The following is a 12,046-nucleotide window of genomic DNA, read 5'->3' as shown; positions in this document are numbered from 1 at the left end:
AGACTCCGTACAATTTACCATGCATCAAGGCGAAAGAGGCTGGTACGCGCTAGATGTAGCACCATGTCCTAAAGAAGAAGACAGGAAAGCCAGCGATAAAGAAAGAAAAGACAAAGAACCTACTGATGAGACTACCACAGATGAAGAAAGAGGTCAAGAAAGCAGCAGGTGCCGCAGCCCTACAGGCCCAAGCCCTGGTGAGGAGGAATCCACATAAAGTACAGAAAGAAGAATAGAAGTTCCCAGTTTGACAAGTTTGAAGTTTTGCAACGTTTTCAAGTTTAAGCAATGTGCCCACATAAACTAATGTGAGAAATGAACCTTAAGGCTATGAACTGGCTATAGCCACAAACTCTCGCAGTGTAAATAGTTACACCAGAGGGCACCACCACCACCAGAGTCAGCCTGTTTAGGGGCTTGGCTCGTCTGCAACCAGGGAGCACGTCCGTATATAGGGCCTTGGCTCACCTGCGACCAGAGAGCATGCCTGTTTATGGGGCCTGGCTCTCCACCACAAAGAGGGTACCTGGTCAGCACCAACTGTGGAGGCCGCCTCTGGATCCTGCCAGAAGTGGCTGAAGGCGCGGCTCCACCAGGCCAGGTATACCCTGAAGACCACCAAACCATGAAAGCCGCCTCTACATCCTGCCAGAAGTGGCTGAAGGCGCGGCCAACGTGAGAGGGTTTTGGGTGGGTTAACGGACTTGTGGGTGGAGGGTGGTGATGTATGGTACCTGGTGGTTTTAAAAATGTTTTACCATGTTTTAATGTTTTATGCATTTTAAAATGTTGTCTTGCAGCCCGAGGACGTGCTGGTGATAACTAAGGGGGAATGTGGCGCCCCTGACCTGGTCAGGCACCACTGAGTACTGCACCCATGCTGGGGACAGTACAATACAGGTAATCCAGAAGGCTGACCGAGGTGTGACTACACAGGCGCATAGTGATCAGGTCTCACACATGTACCTATGAGAGGACCCCTGGGGATCCCAGGAGGGGGAAAAGCCTTCGCCTCCACTGGAATAGTGGAGGGGGCCAAAAGCCTCCATCTCCTCTCAAGGGGTGTGGTAAGAGAATCTGGTTGCTAGGTGGCGTAGGCAGGCACAAAAGGGAAAAGAGAAGGAGGAGTAAACAGTCTGCAGCAGAGTGTGGAGGAGTGAGGAGCAGGAAAGTGAAGCTCTGACAGGAGCAGCAGTGAAGGTCCCAGATGTGAGCCGGTTCAGAGCAGAGTCCAGGGAGCTCCGAGAGGAGCTGACCCCTACCCCTGGGGCTGTTGCAGTCTGACAGCGTCCGCGCAGTGGCTACCGACGGGGGAGAACGGTCACCTAGGAGGGCTACCCGAAACCCATCTCCAGCTAGAGAGAGAGCACAGAGTGGGAAGTAAGGAGACTGCTAGGGAGTACCAGGCCCAAACGGGCGGCAGATCCCGGAGCGGGGATAGATCCACCTTTCCCTGCTAAACCTGCCGGTGTGGGGCCCTCAAAGCCCACACCACAACACCCAAAAGCTGCAGCCACGTAGCCACAGTTAGGGCCCATAGTTCACAGGAGGCAAGCAGCTGGAGTGATCTGGTCCAGGCGACAAGCAAACGGCAACCAAACGAAGGGGAGAGAGGCTTCAGCAACTTCCCTGGGTGACCCCCATAGGGACTAAAAGTCGGGGTTACCCCAAACCACTAAGGGCTAAGGAAGGCGAGTCGGTAGTCACCATCATAAGTCAGCCTGAAGGATACCTGGTTCCAGCCTGGTTCATCCCAGCTACGCCCGGGTTACTCACTCTGCCATCAACTGTGAGTAAAACCCCTGAAAGACATCCTGCTTGTGTGGAGTTATTCTGCGCCTTGTGGTTCTACACACCTACACAGGGCCCTGGGGCTTGCCTCACTCTCAGGAGGCTACTACACCCTACTGCACCCACCATCAGCCCCAGGCATCCCTTAATCTGCAGTGGCGGTCCCCACTGACCGCAATTCTGAGAGTGGCGTCACGACAAATAGAAGATCTCCTACCTGTGACAAGATCCAGCCGAGTGGAGTCCCTGAAGGTAATGCACCGACACTGCACTTGTGGGGCTTCACAGATACATTCTGCATTATGATGAACCATTGAACTACAAAGTTCCAGTATATTGTCCTTGCAAATGAGCTTTTTTCTGTGAGTGTCCGCCAGTGCCTAAGAAAGTGATAAGGGCAATGAGGTTTTTTTCTTCGGTGTGGCAGAAGAGAATCAAATAAATGCTTGAATCTGCAAAGGCCATCATACTGAACTTTGCAGCATAAGGGGAGAGCATTCTGAAATCATGACACTGTCCTGCTCAATGGACTTCACGTTCTATTTCACGCTTCGGTCCATCTGATCTATCTGAAAGGGATCGCCTCTAGGAAACGCTTAATAGTGCTATGATTTTAAGAGATAGTGCACCCCTCCTTTTGTGTATGTTATGGACTTGACGGCTTAGCCGGCACTCCCCCTCTGAACTGTGAACTTGGGCTAGCCCAAGTGTGGGAAAGAAAGGGCGAGAGAAGGTTTTGGGCGGGAACTAAAAAAGTTGGGTCGCAAGAGAATGTGAGCGAAGAGACGCTGCCTGTGTCCTACCCAGGAAGGGTAGTTGAAGCGGTACAGTGCCGGCTGTGAGAGATACAATGAGCCAGACCATGTGAAAGCCCTGCTCACCATCGAGTGAGCACCAGACTGAGGCGCTCTTAGGTTGGCGAACCTAAATAGGAGAGGAGAGATCACTCAAAGGAGTTGGGACAACACAGGGCCATGTGAGGTGCAGAGCTCCCCCCTGCCTTGCAAAGAGAAGTTTGTACTGATGGGCATCACAGCACTAAACTCCAGGGAGTGGACTTGATCCCCCTCAACCGTAGAGTGAGCCTTTACCGGTGTGCACACTTAATAAGTCGTAGCTTAGGCCTCAGTAGCCAAAGTGTGGTAACCATGTGGGCCGAGTAGCAAAGGCCAGCTAGGTTGTTAGTGCAGTGCAGTTGTGAACATATTGTGCTTGCCTGTCTATACTGTTTTATTGATACTTGGAATAGCTGGGGCGACATAAAGTTGGGGCGCTCCTGCTACAATCGGCAGTGTGTTAAATTTTACTGTAGCCTGATTACTCACCCCCGTTCACTTGCATAAACATTTAACTCCTGCCTGTAAAGAAAGCCATAGCCTTTCTGCTACAATGTCTTGTGTACTATAATTGAACTCTGCACAGAGGTGGTCCCTCGACTATCACAAAACAACTTACAACTAACTCATTTAATCAAGTTTCTGACTTGGTTGGATGAGAATAAGATTGTTTTCATCAATAAAATCCAAAGGGTTATATGTAAATCAATCCACAAATTATAGACCCTAGTGTAAAGTCATCATCTCCGAAGTCCCATCCAAATTGGATTGTCTTTTGCTTACTTGACTATGTAGACTGATGGAAAACCATGAGCTTTAAAATTACTGTCCTGAGGGTTGTCAGGTTGCATTAACAGACCTATTTGCAACTCATCGCAACAAAGGCAAGACCAAAGTTGATGGCCACCACTTTATTTGGTAAATAGGAAAATTCCTTTGGATCACAAGAACTCAGGTGTAATAAGACACCAAACCACTAGTTGTTTCTAGGTACACTAGTGGAGTGGATCTCCCGGGTTTGTATAGTAGGTGTTGCTAAACACACCTAGTGAGGGGCAGGCAAACAAGCCAGAGGTAAAAGCCAAGAGATAACGTAAATGACAAAAGGAGCGAGGAGAGGTGGAGTCAGGGAACGAATTGGGGTCGGTAAACAGACAGGTCATGTAAGAACAAGGGAGCAAGCAGAGGCGGAGTTAGGGGATGAGCCGAGGTCAGGGAGTCAGAGAATCAAGTCAGTAAGTAAGGAGATGGGAGGGGAACAGCGTAACTAGGCAGTGGGACAAAATCAGGACAGACACTTACGGGAACCAGGGACGTGCACTGTAAAACAGGAACTATCACTGGTGGCGTTCTGGGTGAAACAGCTACCAGATAAAGTAGAGCAACCCAGAGTGATGCTCCAAAGAACAACCACTCCCACACCACACAGGACTCGACCAGGAACGGGGGAAAAATATGAGGCCCAGCTTAGGCTCTGCAGCAGACCAGAGCACTGCAGCAGAATCATGACAATCATGCTATGAAGGTCATAATGTATTGTGCCATGGAAAATGGTGATATTATCAACCTTTAACTCTTCGTTACAATGAAGTAGGAATCTTACTTGGGCCATCCCTCTCAGGCAAAGGGTTTTGAGTTTAGGACAGATCTCCTCTGGCAGCAAGTAGATTGAACAAACAGCTGTATTATATTTTTGTATCCTTGTATTGTGCATAAATAAGCTCATCCCTGCACAAGGTGACAACTCAAACAACTTTTGACCCATTAATAAGCTCATCCCTGCACGAAGTGATAACGGAAAAAAAAATCTTTGGACCCATTAATAAGCTCATTTCTGCATGAGGTGACAACTCAAAAAACATTTGACCCATTTATCCCCTACAACCACAAACACGTGCAATTCACATTGTTGATTGTACTAAAAAACAATGACCTGTAGAATGTAGGATCAATTATTCATGTCCTCAGCGATGGGAAACATACTGAGAAGATAGAAGCTTCTCAAGCCTGCAGGACATGATGCCTCCAAGGACTTTTTCCTAATCTGATTCCGAATGGATACCAATTTATAAGCAAATTACTTTCTTGTTCTTCCTCAAAAATGTTGGCCTGTTTCAGGGGATCAATTATTCAGTGCCTTTTCCTTTTCTTACACAAGTAACTGGATACCTCGAGGGAGAACATATAAGGTTTGATCTGGATTTAGTGATGACCCAAAAGACTTTTTGTCCATTTGACCCCCAATGGTCACAAATTCTTCTGCAAAAACAATGCCTTTTAGGCACTGGGATCAATTATTCAGTGTCCCCTGTTAGCGGAGTTACTGGATAGCTTGCATACATCACATTATATTTTACATTTGGTCTTAGCAATTCTCTGAATTTCCTCCTAAATGACCTTTTAGGTTTAAAGTTCTAAAAGCCTTGAAAATAGTGGATTTCAAGTTTCTACTTACCCATTTAATAGATGTTCAGAGAAAAAAGGGGGTGTATGTATAGCTTAGTTACAGCAGAAAAAGGAAGGGTATGTATAGATTAGTCATCTGTGTCAGACTGATAAAGATTTAATGAATATGTTTCTTGCCTGGTTGTTAGTTCTGTAGATCTTGACATGAGCTTAGAGGTGCAGAGGTTCATAAAATAGAAGTAACCTGTGCACGCAAAATACAAGTATTTCCTACTCCTCCCCACACCACGGGACGCTCCCCAGTGACCAGTTTTAGGTGTTGCTAGATATTGTATTCTGTTTTTTGTCTTTATGGTTGAAAGACCTAAATTGACTGCTGGTATTCTGTATCCTCCAGTAACAGTTTGTTTTTGTTTTGGGTTTTTTTATTAAAAAAGGATGGCACGTACAGTGAAGAATTTTGTTTCACATTTTATATTATAGTATAGAAAATAATATGAAATGGGAACTCAGAGCTGGCAAAATATATTTATTTTAGGCTTTCTTGGGTTAAAAAAGAATTTTCATTGCTGAAAAAAAACATATTTACTGATTCAAGAACAGCAGGGTAAAGGGATTTTGCAAGATAGGTCACGAGAGTAAAGGGCACGTTACACGCTACGATATATCGGGCGATATGTCGTCGGGGTCTCATCGTAAGTGATGCACATCCGGCATCGTTTCATATATCGTAGCGTGTGACAGCTACAAACAACTGTGATCGTGCAAAAATACTCACCTTATCGTTGCTCGTTCACACGTTGCTCATTTTCAAAAAATCGAATGTTCTTCTGTACGCCGGTTGTTCATTGTTCCCGAGGCAGCACACATAGCTTTGTGTGACACCCCGGGAATAATGAACTGCAGCTTACCTGTGTCACACCGGCAATGTGGAAGGAAGGAGGTGGGCGGGATGTTATGTCCCGCTCATCTCCGCCCCTCCGCTTCTATTGGCCGGCGGCTGTGTGACGTCACTGACGCCAAACGTCCCTCCCCCTTCAGGAAGAGGATGTTCGCCACCCACAACGAGGCCGTTTGGAAGGTAAGTACGTGTGACGGGGGGTTACGACATTGTGCGACACGGGCAACAAATTGCCCGTACTGCACAAACGATGGGTGCGGGTGCGATCGCACAAGAAATCGACATGTGTAAAGTGGCCTTAAGACCAAGACATTATTAGTGTCAAAGATCGCAAAGATCCCAGTCTTTGACCCCAAACATTTTGTTGGGAGCCACAGATCTCCTGTGACTGCCACATTGAACAGTGTTGATGTCAACATAACAATTCAGTCAAATACCCCAGTGAATCTCTGACAGTTGTGTGGCATCCCTGAGGCTTCAGTCACCACAGGGCATTGCATTTCATTTAAATTGAAGTGCTTGGACTCTAGTGATGAAAGAGTTAATCACCGGTGTTGTTTTTCACTTGCAAAACATCTAGCTATGAGTCACCACTTACACAGGAAGCTCAACAGTCTGGGGAAATCCAGGTTTCCAGGGCAACAGCCACTAAGAGTCATCCTAAGTGTGGGGGCACTGAGTGAGTAAGAAGCACACAAACAAATTCTAGTGAGATCCGTCCAGGACAGAGAAGAGAGCAGACAGCTTTGGGAGTGCAACGTTTAACATACTGGTCCTGGGGATGGGAGACATGTAGAAATAGTCCCAGGACCAGTGGCTACAACACCGCACTGAGTCTTCAGGAATGAGACTGGAATAGGGTGAGAGGCGACCGGCGGAGATGGTGAGACAGAGAAGACATGGTAGCTGAGGTCGAGCCATACTGTTCCCACAGTGCCATCGCAGTTGGGGTGCAGAGCCCTTGGTTGGGGAAACCTTCATGGACTCTAACAAATCTGCAGGGGTTGGGGATTTCATGTCTCATTGCCCACCACCCACTTTTCCAGAGCACAATGACATATAGGATCCGGGGTCAGGTTTACAGCCAGGCCCCACGGTGAGGACCCGCATCACCTGACGGGACAGGACACTTAACGTGGACAGCGGGGTCCCCAAGTTGCTTCAAGCCACAAGGATCCACAACCAAACGCAAGTAGGAGGGTCTCACACATTTGCAGACACCGGTGATTGCCTCCGATTCACCTGGGACCGGCTGGAGTCCATCCATGGCGGCGGAAATTGGCAGCTCCAGGGAGCCTTAAGAACTGTGAGCAAAAAGTACTTTGAACCGCAGCCCCAGTGTCATCCTTGTCATTGCCGGCACTGCCTCCCCATGTTTCAGCACCATCAACTGTCCCCATCGCCCTCATCCTCTTTGGGGCTCGCTCCGCCTGTGGGGAGCTGGACTATCTGGGCTGCGTTAACATCAGCCCCGGAGGAGAGCAACATCTCGCAGCGGCGGCTGATTCCTGGCCGTGCACCATGGGTGGCGCTGCAAAGCATCCCCCATTCCTATCCAACACTGCTCCTGGAAGAGGAAAAGTCGCAAGAAGGGTCTGCGGCGAAAGAGGCCTAGACACCAGTCTCCGCTACAACCGGTGACACGCTTCCCAGGGACCCTTCACCCTCCTTCTGTTCCCACTTTATGCCTTGCACCCACTTGTTTGTCTTTTACATGTAGCCAACAGGGCCACGGAGCCGGGTCAGGCAAGTCACAGCAACCCCACAAAACCACTGGCCCGGTGATCAGTAACCCTTGAGGCCTCGTGAGGCGCTACAGTGGCATTTAACAAACACTGGTAGAGGGGTGCATCATTACTAGAGATGAGCGAACCGGTCGCGGTTCGGCTCGAGGTCGGTTCGCCGAACGGGGGTCCCGTTCGAGTTCGGTTCGTCGAACGTTCGACGAACCAAACTAGAACCAATATGCTATAATGGGAGGCAATCACAAACACATAAAAATGCATGATAAATGTACACAAACAGTTAATAAACATTGCCATAACACTTACCGGTCCTCGCGATCCCTTCTGCACTCTGTCTCCTGCCGCTATTCCATCCGATGATCGCTGAATCCTCCCGTGACCGGTACTGCCAGCAGAGATGCAGGACCTGTCGTGACGTCAAAATAGCCATGTGACCAGTCACGTGGCTATTATCTCATTGGCTACAGACTGGTCACATGACTATGACGCGTCATGTAGGACCTGCGAGTGCATCTCTCCGGTACACGGTGCACATATGTGTATCGCCGTGTACCGGCGACATGCTCTAGCACACGGTCGACTCCCCGTTCCGTTAGGGACCGGCTGACACAGCCGGTCATTAACGGAGATCACCGTTGCCATAGCAACGCAGTTAGCGGTGACTTCACCGCTAACCGCAGCTCCGAGAGCACCGTTGCTATGGTAACGCGTCTGTCAGCGTTACCGCTGTTACCGCTGACAGCCAGCACTGATCACTCACGGAGTCAAGGCTGCACGCTGCTTCCCGATTGTAGCGAGGATTGTACTGAGGATGAGGTTCCCCAGCCCCAAGTGATGGGCTGGTGAACCTCATCCTCACTACAATCCTCACTACTACTACACTAGAAAGAAAGAAGACAGAAGAGCAGGATCGTGGAGGGCTGACAGGGGGTAATAAAGATGAAGTCTCTAATGTGTCTGTGTATTTATTTCTATTAAAGTATTTATTCTCTGTGTGGTGTCTTTTTTTTAACCCTTTATTGGAGATTCTTTATGGCCGGGTCAAACGTGCCTGACATTAAGAATCTCTGGCTTAATACTGGCTAGTAAAACAAAGCCAGTATTAACTCATGATTACCCAACAAGCCACCCGGCTCCAGGGCTGTTGGAAGAGTTGGATACAGCGCCAGATGATGGCGCTTCTATGAGAGCGCCATTTTCTGGGACGGCTGCGGACTGAAATCCGCAGCAGAGGCGCCCAGAAACCTCGGGCTAACCTGTGCTGTGGATTCCAATCCCCAGCTGCCTAGTTGTACCCGGCTGGACACAAAAATGGGGTGAAGCCCACGTCATTTGTTTTTTAATTATTTCATGAAATAAGTGAAATAATTAAAAAAAAATGGGCTTCCCTATATTTTTGGTTCCCAGCCGGGTACAAATAGGCAACTGGGGGTTGGAGGCAGCCCGTGGCTGCCTGCTGTACCTGGCTAGCATACGAAAATATGGCGAAGCCCACGTCATTTTTTTGGTGGGCAAAAAACTTCTGCATACAGTCCTGGATGGAGTATGCTGAGCCTTGTAGTTCTGCAGCTGCTGTCTGCTCTTCTCCATACAGACAGACAGCAGCTGCAGAACTAGATGCGCCAATCCTGGCGCTTCACCCCAGCTCATCCCGTGCCCTGGTGCAGTGGCAAACGGGGTAATAAATCGGGTTGATACTAGCTGTAAAGTCACCTGAGATCAAGCCCAGCAGTTTGTGATGTCATGGCGTCTATTAGATACCCAACATCATAAACTGTCAGTACTAACAAAAAAAAAAAAAAATCGACAAAAGAAATTTATTTGAAAAAACAGTCCCCAAAACATTTCCTCTTTCACCAATTTATTGTAAGAAAAAAAATAAAGGGGTCCCACGACGACTCTGGACCGTCTAGAATATGGGGGGGAGACACTCAGGGAACGTATCCCCCATTTTCTAGGAGTGCGGACCCTTCATGTGAGGAGTGTGGGTGCAATGAATCTGCACTCACTCTCCCCGGGTCCACAGCAGCAGAGTCCATGTCGTAATGGTTGCTACCAAAGCTGCAATGCCCTGCTCATGAGGTAAGGGCATGCCTAATCAGGAGAACTACTGTAGAGGAAGCTCTGCTCACTGGTATATAGGTGCTCAGAGGTAATAATAGATAAAATTAGTGAGTAACCTCGGCACTCTAAATCTCCCACACTAAGTCAGTAAGTCACAACGGATAGTAATGCAAAATCACTCTTTATTGGTCCGTATTAAGAAAAAATTTTTTATATAAGCATATATGTTTTTGTCCAAAACAAGTTACAAATGACGTTTCGGCCTGAGCCTTCGTCAGATTGGACTTATCTGCATGTAATCATGAAAAATGACAATAATCAGTATCACATAAGAGTGAGAGAACAATAACATAAACTCGAACAATGTAGAGGTACAATTGGGATGCAGCAAAAAAATTGCAACACAGCAAGAAATGAAACACATGATACAAATGTCATAATACAGTACAAGGACAATATAGTAATGACAAATATGGGGTCAGAGTAGGCTTAGACAGCTCTGGTACGAAAGAGATGTCAATCATAAAGTAACATGTGCAGTAGGTGTAGAGCTACAGTATGCATAGCAGAGCTAATGGGTAGACTGACCATAGAAAAAGAACGGAGAAAAAGTGGAGAAAAAGTGGAAAAAAAGTGGAGAAAAAATGGAGAAAAAGTGGAGAAAAAGTGGAGAAAAAGTGGAGAAAAAAATGGAGAAAAAGTGGAGAAAAAGTGGAGAAAAAATGGAGAAAAAGTGGAGAAAAAGTGGAGAAAAAGTGGACTAAAAATGGAGAAAAAGTGGAGAAAAAATGGAGAAAAAAATGTAGAAAAAGTGGAGAAAAAGTGGAGAAAAAAATGGAGAAAAAGTGGAGAAAAAGTGGAGAAAAAGTGGAGAAAAAGTGGAGAAAAAGTGGAGTAAAAATGTAGAAAAAGTGGAGAAAAAATGGAGAAAAAAATGTAGAAAAAGTGGAGAAAAAGTGGAGAAAAAAATGGAGAAAAAGTGGAGAAAAAGTGGAGAAAAAGTGAAGAAAAAATGGAGAAAAAGTGGAGAAAAAGTGGAGAAAAAGTGGAGTAAAAAGTGGAGAAAAAGTGGAGTAAAAATGGAGAAAAATGGAGAAAAAGTGGAGAAAAAGTGGAGAAAAAGTGGAGAAAAAATGGAGAAAAGTGGAGAAAAAATGGAGAAAAAAATGTAGAAAAAGTGGAGAAAAAGTGGAGAAAAAAATGGAGAAAAAGTGGAGAAAAAGTGGAGAAAAAGTGGAGAAAAAGTGGAGTAAAAATGTAGAAAAAGTGGAGAAAAAATGGAGAAAAAAATGTAGAAAAAGTGGAGAAAAAGTGGAGAAAAAAATGGAGAAAAAGTGGAGAAAAAGTGGAGAAAAAGTGGAGAAAAAGTGGAGTAAAAATGGAGAAAAAGTGGAGAAAAAATGGAGAAAAAAATGTAGAAAAAGTGGAGAAAAAGTGGAGAAAAAAATGGAGAAAAAGTGGAGAAAAAGTGGAGAAAAAGTGGAGAAAAAGTGGAGTAAAAATGTAGAAAAAGTGGAGAAAAAATGGAGAAAAAAATGTAGAAAAAGTGGAGAAAAAGTGGAGAAAAAAATGGAGAAAAAGTGGAGAAAAAGTGGAGAAAAAGTGAAGAAAAAATGGAGAAAAAGTGGAGAAAAAGTGGAGAAAAAGTGGAGTAAAAAGTGGAGAAAAAGTGGAGTAAAAATGGAGAAAAATGGAGAAAAAGTGGAGAAAAAGTGAAGAAAAAGTGGAGAAAAAATGGAGAAAAGTGGAGAAAAAATGGAGAACAAAATGTAGAAAAAGTGGAGAAAAAAAATGGAGAAAAAGTGGAGAAAAAGTGGAGAAAAAGTGGAGAAAAAGTGGAGAAAAAGTGGAGTAAAAATGTAGAAAAAGTGGAGAAAAAATGGAGAAAAAAATGTAGAAAAAGTGGAGAAAAAGTGGAGAAAAAAATGGAGAAAAAGTGGAGAAAAAGTGGAGAAAAAGTGGAGAAAAAGTGGAGTAAAAATGTAGAAAAAGTGGAGAAAAAATGGAGAAAAAAATGTAGAAAAAGTGGAGAAAAAGTGGAGAAAAAAATGGAGAAAAAGTGGAGAAAAAGTGGAGAAAAAGTGGAGAAAAAGTGGAGAAAAAGTGGAGTAAAAATGTAGAAAAAGTGGAGAAAAAATGGAGAAAAAAATGTAGAAAAAGTGGAGAAAAAGTGGAGAAAAAAATGGAGAAAAAGTGGAGAAAAAGTGGAGAAAAAGTGAAGAAAAAATGGAGAAAAAGTGGAGAAAAAGTGGAGAAAAAGTGGAGTAAAAAGTGGAGAAAAAGTGGAGTAAAAATGGAGAAAA

Source organism: Anomaloglossus baeobatrachus, chromosome 4 (assembly GCF_048569485.1).
Source record: "Anomaloglossus baeobatrachus isolate aAnoBae1 chromosome 4, aAnoBae1.hap1, whole genome shotgun sequence".
Taxonomy (NCBI): Eukaryota; Metazoa; Chordata; class Amphibia; order Anura; family Aromobatidae; genus Anomaloglossus; species Anomaloglossus baeobatrachus.
Note: the sequence above shows the minus strand (reverse complement) of the source record.